Raw genomic sequence first — 9802 nt, 5'->3', positions numbered from 1 at the left:
TCTAGAGTGATCCGATGATATACCGAATTTTATGGGAATTCAGATGGCATTCCTGATCACATCCATTCAAGAGCGGTCCAATGACATTCTGAATTCTGTGGGATCCAGATGGCATTCCTGATCACATCCATTCAAGAGCGATCCAATGACATTCTGAATTCCGTGGGATCCAGATGGCATTCCTGATCACATCCATTCAAGAGCGATCCAATGACATTCTGAATTCCGTGGGATCCAGATGGCATTCCTGATCACATCCATTCAAGAGCGATCCAATGACATTCTGAATTCCGTGGGATCCAGATGGCATTCCTGATCACATCCATTCAAGAGCGATCCAATGACATTCTGAATTCCGTGGGATCCAGATGGCAGAATTCCTGATCATATCGGTTCCAGAGCGATCTTTTAATATACCCCGAATCATGCCAGATATGTTCTGGGCAATCCCGAACCGTACTGGATAGAGAACGATCTTGTGATATCGAATAGTACGGATCCGAATCGGTTCGGTGTTGTACCGGATCCGTTGTATGATATCCCGAGTTGTACTGGATCCAGATGGATCCCGTGATATACCGAATCGTAACACGGATCCGCATCAATTTTCTGATGTTCTAAATCGTACCACATCCAGAGCGATTCTCTTATATCTTTAAGACCAGACATGGCCCAGACTCTGTCCCTTAGGGATATAAGCCATCTACTTTACCCCGAAAGGTTGTAAGTAGAAGGTTGTTTTTCCAGATATTCTCTTATACCTGGAATCTTACCAGATATGTGATACACCTACCTGTGCTGATCAAGAGCAGTTCAATGACATTCCTGATCATATCAGTTTCAGTGCGGTCCAATGAGACAACGAATCTCGTGGGATCCAAAGCAATCCAACGAAATTGCCCATTCCAGAACGATTTGATGATATTACGAATCATATCTGATCAGGAGCAGTCATGTCGGTTAGAGAGCGATCTTGTAATATTCCGATTCGTATCTGCTCCAGAATCATCCAATGTCATCCTGGACCATATTCGTTTCGGGCGGTCGTAATAACCGTCATCACGGATCGCATAGGCCTATACATTAAAGAGCGATCCCGAGATATCCCGAATTCAAAAGCAAGGAACTTATCCCGTTGCGGAGATCTCTTCTAGGATAAGTGCGTTCGGCAACGTCTAAAAAAAGACACTCGGAGAAATTTGGCCAAGCCGCTGTTGATCATTGATCATTTTTGTCGCACCACGGTCATTTTCTGCACACGAGGGCTAATTAGACCGGGACCTACAATTTATTGCCGATTCCGAACGGCAGGCTTGTTTCTTATACTCATCGAGAGGTTGGTACGCTAACCTCTCGATGGGGGCCCCCTGCGGTAGCAATTTTTTGCTGCGGTCAAGTCGCCGTTTTTGTTGTACCCCTGTGTCAGGAAAGTTTTCTGACAAGGACGAACCGGGTATCGAACTCGCGACACCTCTAAACATCCTTTGGTACTTTAGGCGAGCATCTTATCGACCGGGCTACCGCGCCCCCAAGCCGCTGTTATCAGACGAAGACGAAATGAATACAAACAATGCTATTCAAAGAATGTGGGTCACATGGTCTGAAGAACTTTCCAGATCGATCGATCGTCTGCTCCGAAAGAATTTGCGCTTCTTCTTAAGAGAAACCGATCCTTTTTGTATTTGCATCGCATCCATTGTACATACGAAATATCCAGTTCGATCGATATTAGAAATCGATTCCTCTCTTCATTCTTCTCTTTCCGAGAGTTTCCGAATTGGAATCGGAAGATGTTGCGATCCACGAGTACTGATGTGTCACGCGCACATGATCGATCTGCGTTAGGTAAACGGTGTTAATTCAGCATGTTGTTAGGCCATAGTTTGATCACCTCTCGGCTCTTCCCGAGAGTTTCAGATCTCATCCGAGAAATTCCGAATCGGCATCCAAAGACCCCGATTGATTGGAATCGGAAGATGTTGCGATCCACGAGTACTGATGTGTCACGTGCCCATGATCAATCTGCACTAGGTGAACTCCAATTCAGTATCCAAAAGATACCGATTGATTATAATTGAACGAGGTTGCGATCCATGGAACATATTTGGACGGACATTCCTTATTTGGTGAATTTTCTAGCCTTTGTTTAATCACCAAATGAAACAAAGACGAATGTACGTGTGTTTGTGATGGAAATGGACTAGGATTATTCATAATTATTAATAGTTTGATCTTTTATTTGTCACCAAATGGAATCACGTCAGTGGGGTCGAAGCCGGTACTCGAGCACCGACGGAAATTTGTAGAGGTCGTCCGAGCACCCCGAGCATTGATTCAGAAGTCAAAATTTCGTACATGAAACTTGAGACGAGCACACCTAGATTTGAAACCCTTTCGAGGTCCGTCATTTGGGGGGGGGGGTAGTGTGTTCTCAAAAGTGCTCCCCCCACCCCGGTTTTTGAAAATACACTAAAATGGTATATATATGCAAATAAATATATACATACATTGAATACATGTGCTTTGCCTCCACCCCCCCCCCCCCCGGAAAAGGTTGAAATTACGGCCCTGAGACACTTTCGACGCCCCTGAATCACATATGGGACACAATCCTCCATTGGTGAGTTATTTAATTTGCTCACAAATGGATCATTTTGTTGCCAAATGAAACCAGGTCGGACACTCCTCGTTTATCGAGTTCAATCTTTTGTTGCTTCGCCAAATCAGAACAAGTCTAATGTATGGTAAATGAACGAGCTTATTTGGTGAACTACTCTTTTATTTTCTTGCCAACTGCAAAATTTTGGTGGGAGTTGGCGCGATTGTAACCAACAGAGTAGAACATAGTAGGTGGAGTTCCCTGCACTAAAATGACCTGCACTTGGCATCTCTACTTGTCAGTGACAATTTTTTTGGCAACTTTCTTTGCTTTTAAAAAACAGTTTTTGGCTGTAATTGGCAACTTTACTTTCCTTTGTTAACTTTAATGGCTTTGACAACTTTTCTCGCTGTAATTGGCAACTTTACTTGTCTTTGACAATTTTATTGGCTTTTAATAACTTTTACTGGCAACAATTGACACAATTTCACTTCCACAATTTTTTCCTGATGTAGTTGGCAAATTCATTTGCCTGTGACAATTTTAAATCTGTCAATAACAACTTTACTTGCCTTTGACAACATTACTTACTTTTAACAACTTTTTTGACTGTAATTGACAATTTTATTTGTCAATTTGCGAAGAAATTTCTTTTTCAAAAGCAAGTAAGGCTACAATTACTTCCAAAAAAAATTGTCGAAGGCCAGTGAAGTTGCCAATTTGCAGAGAATTTTTTTTTCAAAAGCGACTTCACTGACTTCAATAATTTTTTTTTTTGGAAGTAATTAGCAACTTTACTTGTCTTTGACAACTTTTCCGGCCGAAATTGATAACTTTTCTATCTGTAATTGAAAACTTTACTTGCTTTAAAAAAAATTGGCTATGATTGGAAACCTTACTTGCCTTTGAAAATTTTTCATGATCTAATTGCATTTTTTTTTTCATTTCCTTTGACAATTTTATTGGCTTTTGACAACTTTTCTGGCTATAATTGACTGTTTCATTTGCTTTTGGAACTTTTTCGGGCTGTGATTGGAAATTTTCATTGCCAACTTTAGTGGTCTTCTATAATTTTTTTTTACCGTAATAGGCAACTTTACTTGCTTTTGACAACTTTTCTGGCTGTAATTGGCAACTTAACATGATTTTGAAAATTTTTTGTGCTGTAATAGGCAGCTTATTTGCGTTTGACAATTTTCGGGCTGTAATTGACAACTTTATTGGCTTTTGACATTCTTCTGGCTGCGATTGATAACTTTTTTATCTATAATTGGCAATCTTTGCAAATTTTTCACGCTGTAATTGACAATTTTACTTGCGTTGACAGTTTTTTGGACTGTAATTGGAAACTTTAGTTGCCTTCGACAACTTTACTGGCTTTTACAACTTTTTTAGCTGCAATTGACAACTTTAATAGTCTTTGGCAATTTTACTACCTTTTGAGAACTTTTCTGGCTGCAATCAACTTTACCAGCCTTTGACAATTTCTTGGATGTAATTTGCAATGTTCCGTATTGAGCCCAATTTCCCATAATTTTACGAAGCAAATGTTGTCATGCGCTAGGTATTTATCGAGTTTTGTACATAGGCGGTGATAAACTTGGAAGTCTGGGGGGGGGGGGGTGCACGATGATATGATGACGACTCATATATATATATATATATATATATACATACATTAGGGGCTTGCCCAGGTCGATAAGATGCTCGCGCTTTAAGGTACCAAAGGATGTTCAGAAGGTGTCGCGAGTTCGATACCCGGTTCGCGTCCTTGTCAGAAAACTTTCTTGACACAGGGGTACAACAGAAACGGCGACATGACCGCAGCAAAAAATTGCTAACGCAGGGAGTCCCCCATGTAGGTCCCGGTCTAATTAGCCCTCGCATGCAGAAAATGACCGTGGTGGGACAAAAATGATTAAATATATACATTAGATCAGTCGACTCCACCTTTGACGCTGGCGGAGGGAGGGGGAACAATGGCCCTTCTCACGCCCCCCCCCCGTGTATCCGCCTATGCTTTTGTATATTGATACTTTTCCGGTGGAACAATCTTTTGCGGGCCGGATGGAACGTCTTGGCGGGCTGCATTTGGGCCGCGGGCCGGAGGTTTTGCACCGTTGCTTGATCCATGGGCTGGAAAACGAAAGCAATCATAAAGCATCTGTTGCCATCAGATATTTATAAAAAACGAAAATAAACCTCACAAATAGTATTATTTTTCAAAACTAGATGGCAGTGAAGCCGCCAACCAGGATATATTTTTCGCACAATGAAATGAAATAAGTCAATGTCGTAGAACTTGCGGGAAAAACAACAGTAAGTCAAGGCCGGCCATATTTACATCAGGAACGTATATAAATAGGATTTTGTACTACAGTCGAATCCCGTTATAACGAACGCCAAGAGACCGGAGGAATCACTTCGTTAAAACGAAATTTCGTTATAATGGAATTCCAGGTTTCCTATCATTGTTCCTGTAGGGTTCGTTTTCAATGAATAATTGCCACACACACAATCATGAGCACTCTCTGCCACTTTTATATATAATATTTGGTTTAATCATACTTTTTCACAATAAACATTATACTATTAACACGTCCTCCTCGCTTACAGCGAGCCTTTGAAATTGCCTCCTGAGTCCACAGGAGCCACTCTCTAACTACTTGAAAACACACCAAGCTTCTTTTCTCTTCGTCGAGGGCCTTTCTCCCCCCCCCCCACGCTTTCTACTCCCATCATGCTCCTTCCCAATGGGGGAAAACCTTACAGTTCCTATGTAAACTTATTTTGGGGATTAGAAAAGTGTTCGTTAAAACGAGATTTTCGCTATACGGTATTCGTTAAAACGGGATTCGACTGTATATTAGTCAGCATAGGCGGAGATAGACTTGGAAGTCTGGGGAGGCACGATGATGATGATGTCAACTCATACATACATATATACATTAGATCAGTCGACTCTGGGGGGGGGGGACCCGCCCCCTCCCCTATATCTCCGCCCATGCTAGTCGGTGCGTTGTTTTCTCCAACTGGCGCTTTTTTTAGGTAGAATTTGTTTCATTGATGTTATCCTGTATCCAGTAATGTCATGAGAAACATTCCGTCAGGGCCTGGCTGCGAATTAAACATGTGGACACCATGTTTGTTGACATATCAAAAATTAAGACGTCTTTGACCAGCTCGATAAAAAAAAAAAATCTTATATAATGAATTTGCTGTCATCTATGGTTTAAAAATAGTACTAATCGATAGTTTTTGGTTTGGTTTTTGAATAACAGGTGACAGCGTGTGTTCTATTTTTCTGTTTGTGATTGATTAAAGAAGTTGTCGAATTTCTGGATAGATGGCAGCAAGAGCTGTAGTTTATCAGACATGGATTCCAAATGCCATTGGGGCATGTAGGCTGATCATATTTCAACGGGAAACAGGCCAAATATCGCCGGAAATGATGCCAAATGTGAACAAAATAACTTATTTTAGAACAGAAATATTTAAAATAATTGCAAAATTGTGGAAAATGAACCCCTCATAGGTGAAGGTAAACTTGAAGGTCTGGGAAAAAGGGTTGGGTCTATTGTGGATATAGGGTGACCATATTTCCTCGAGGGAAATTGGGACTCCAAATACGGGAAAATACGGGACATCGCCAATTATCGCCAAAACGACGCCAAAACCAAACAAAGTCGCCAAGTATTGTTGAAATAACGGAAAAATCACAATGGCGGAAAATGCAGCATTACTGCTAACTGCAGTGGATTAAAATGAATTCCACGAAAAAAAAACGTTCACGAAGACAAATGTGGGAGATTAATATTCTCATTTATAGTTGTGATTATCATAATATAATTAATAAGTTGAAAATAATTTCAATCTTTGACTTCAATAAAGAATAAAAATTCGAGTAGGCTTCGTGCAAAAACTGGCACACTTTTGCCAAAAAGTCGAGACAGCCAGAAAGAAAAAAAAAAACCCCAGAAAATACCGGGACGTATGGTCACCCTATGTATATTAGAATAGATTACCCTCACTGAGATATAAGGAAACGTTCCCTATATTTCAGTGGTTACCCGTGTACATCTGTGATGTCAGGTGGTGGCAACCCCCATGTCCCCCGTAACTTAGCCCATAAGCATGCTTGCTGTTTTACAAACTTTATTAATATAGTCAAGGCTCACGCATCCTAGAGCCTGCCCCTAGGTCAGAATTGTTTCGTACGGGACTCCTGTGTGTAGTATTGGTGTTAGACGACCAAATAATAATGATAAAATTCATCCCGGGAATGCCTCCGCAGGTTGAAGCCTTCTGTCAGCATTTCCTGTATGAGGGTCCCTATGTAAGTCCCCCCCCCCCCACCCTCATGGCCACAGGAGAAAAGTGAGCACTCCCCTTGCATCGAGATTATATCGGTTTTTCAGGGGAAAACTACTCCTGACCCCCGAGAAAATTTTGCGTATGCTAATGCCTGACCGTGGAGAAGGCCTATGGGTAGCGCTATTTGGCGAGCACCCAAGGTAGGATTTTTCCCAGGTCTCCCACCACTGCAAAAAACAAAAATAAGAATAATGGAATTTATCCAGGAGCCTCCGGACTAATGGACTGTCGGAAACCCCCGTCGCGTCCAGTGAGGACGACTCCCACGGCACAGCAATTTTTTTTTCGGATGTTAAATCAATGCTACCAGGCGCAGGGCCCTACGTTACTCGTGAAATACCTGCCTAACTATTTACTCTGAAAAATATCATAGTACCAACTCTCATGTATCAAGAAGCCTTCGGGCCGTTTCTGGATGAGCCCATGCGTTAAAAGAGAAGGCCCTGACCAAATCATTAAGTAACGAGATTCCCCCTTATGCACTGGCAAATTCCGGGCATAAGGGTGCCCAGTACAGTTGTTGGAAATACGGGGAGGGCTCAAACCCAATAATTCCATGAGATGGTGGAAAATGTTGGAGGGGGTAGCGTACAAGTATACGCCTCACCTCCGGGCAGTGCCGTCTCAACGCATGGGCACCCAGGGAATGATAATGGGATATCGTTAATATTTTCGAGGTTAAGCATGCAAATTGGTGAGCAATCATTTAGTCGGGGGGGGGGGGGGGCTAAGAAAAACCAATTTGCCCGGGGACCCATGATTCTATTATGTCAGCCCGAATTCCGGGCAGTACGGTGCCAGAGTCGAGCTGGCCCTGGATGGTGCTGCGGAGCCTAAGCAATTTTTAAGGCCCCCCCCCCCTCCCAGATCTTGGAACCTTTTGAGACAACACTATGGGGGGGGGGGAGTCCCACATTCCGCCCATACCTAGGCTTTCTCCATCTTTGGCGATCCGTCAAGCTAGAGTTTTCATGCCCCTCCCCAAGTGTGAAGGACAGGGCTCAAGCCCGTGAGCCCAGAACGATTATATTATTTTTTCTCCCCCCCCCCACTACAAATTCACTAAAGAGACTTGAAAGAGACTCCACCAAAGACCCCCAACCTAGGGGGTTTTGCTGCTGGATGTCAGCTCCTATAGTAAATTCGTTGTGAAAACGAAAAAATGTAAAAATCGTCCTGGGCTGGAATTTTGTCATCCCACCATTGCAGGGGTTCATGGGCCTATGCAGGGCCTTAGCCAGAGATTTAATTTGTTAGTCTGTAAAAATCAGTCATTTTCTAACATACTGGGGAAGGGGGACGCCTGACCCCCTCGGTCCCATATCCTCAATATGGCCAATGCAATTTTCCCCCTCATCCCGAAATAAAATCTTATGCATGCGAAATATTTTTCGATAATTACGATTCGTAATAATCGTAAATTACGATTTAAATTAATCGTAATGATTGAACAATATTTCGATTATCCAGCCCATGACGATTTTCGTCATTCCCCCCCCCCCCCAATGAATTTATATAGGAACGGGCCTATAGCCCAACATATCCAGCAGTAAGGCTCTTAGGCTAGGATCTTCGGTGGGCCCCCAGGCTAGATTTTCACTTTCACTATGGTGAATTTTTAGTGGGGGGGGGGACAAAAATGATGAGAATCGTTCCGGGGTCCCGGGCTTGAGCTCTGCCAGCCAGGGCCGCAACTAGGGGAGGGGGGAACAGTCGGGTCTCGTGCGCTGGACCCGAGGGGGCGCGAATTTTATTCTGAAATCTCTCCTTCAACATTACAAGGGAGCAATCTAAATGCGCGCTTTCCTCGGGTGACCAAGCATCTAGTTGCGGCCCTGCTGTCAGCCCCCCTCAATGGTGGGGTTGATAGGGTTCAATATGCAGCATCAAGGGCATAGCGAGGGGAGGGTTGGGGGTCTGGTCCTCCCCCCCCCCCAAAATGTGAGAAAATGACCAAACAAAGGGAAAAAGATGGCCAAATCTATTGTTCTATCACATTGGTCTCCTCCCCCCCCCCCCCGAACGAAATTTCTGGCTATGCCCCTGTGCAGCACAGTGCCGTCTTAACGCATGGACCCACCAGGGCACGGCCCGGGGACCTCAAGGGAAGAGGGACCTCAGATAAATTAGAACCGGTTGAAATTTTCGAAAATTTGTCGAGTAGGGGTTCAGAAAAATCACTTGGCCCGGGGGCCCATGTTGCTCTTAAGACGGTCCTGGTGCAGCATGCATATTGCCATCTCAAGCCGTTCAGAGATCGGCGGCCCTAAAAAATGCTTGGACTCCGCAACACCATCCAGGGCCATCTTGACTCTGGTACAGCCCGCAGCCAGGGCCAACTTTAGAATCATGCGCCCCAAACGAATTGATTTTTCTGAGGGCCCATCTGACCAGGAATGATTGCGTACTAATTTTACATGCTTTTAATCTCGAAAATCTTCACGAGATCTCATTATCACGAGGAACTGTTCCCGGAAGGGTTTATGCGTTTTGAACCCATGGGCCCACCACCAAAGCACAGCCCCGGGGGCACAAGAATATAGGGACCCTCATGATAATGAGATTTGGTACCATGAATAAAAATGTGAATAAAGTAAGCAAGCGTTTTTTCAACAAAGCGGGGGGGGGGGCCCTGTCTACACGGCCATGATTACGGTGTCCTACGTATTATTCGGGGGGGGGGGGGCTTTACACCGGAAAATCATAACCGATCCACGGATCGCAGCGAAAGGAATCAAAATAACAGAAATCGCTATTTTTAAAAGGTCAAAGATCATAAAACCGCCATTCTCCAAAGCAGCCGTCTTCACGGAAAAACACGGCGACGAA

Source organism: Pholcus phalangioides, unplaced genomic scaffold (genome assembly GCF_987345545.1).
Source record: "Pholcus phalangioides strain wild (caught in Gottingen) unplaced genomic scaffold, Ppha-v1.0 ptg000020l_1, whole genome shotgun sequence".
NCBI classification, from domain to species: domain Eukaryota; kingdom Metazoa; phylum Arthropoda; class Arachnida; order Araneae; family Pholcidae; genus Pholcus; species Pholcus phalangioides.
Note: the sequence above shows the minus strand (reverse complement) of the source record.